This window comes from Etheostoma spectabile, chromosome 22 (assembly GCF_008692095.1).
Source record: "Etheostoma spectabile isolate EspeVRDwgs_2016 chromosome 22, UIUC_Espe_1.0, whole genome shotgun sequence".
NCBI lineage: Eukaryota > Metazoa > Chordata > Actinopteri > Perciformes > Percidae > Etheostoma > Etheostoma spectabile.
In genome coordinates this window covers 17,676,923-17,677,255 of record NC_045754.1, presented here as the reverse complement: position 1 = coordinate 17,677,255, position 333 = coordinate 17,676,923, and the positions used below count along the sequence as shown (strand labels likewise).

The 333-nt window shown below is 39.6% G+C and overlaps 1 pseudogene; it reads right to left on the bottom strand.

Annotated features, from left to right (window-relative positions):
* LOC116672179 (sialic acid-binding Ig-like lectin 6) overlaps window positions 1–333 on the bottom strand; it is a 14,664-nt pseudogene that overhangs the window by 10,733 nt on the left and 3,598 nt on the right.

The window sequence follows — 333 nt, the reverse complement described above, 5'->3', positions numbered from 1 at the left end:
CCTGCAAACTGCTTCCTCATATGACAGGTGGCTTACCTTCCTTGGTTCTGCGTAGCGTCTTGTCCTAAACCAGCTTTGAGAAAAAAGAAGAATGTTTTTGTTTATGCTGTATTAGACCAATTAGTGTGTAACTGCAAATGATCATATAACAGAAAGTGTGTCTCACCACTCAAAGATGACCAATGTACCGACAAGCATTATGACTCCCAGTATCTTCAATATAACTTCAACACCAACCTGTTCACCTGCAACACAGCAGCATGGTCACCTTCTACTTTATGGGACATTTTATAAAACGTCTCAAACCATGATTTCTGTGGTTACCTTCAAATA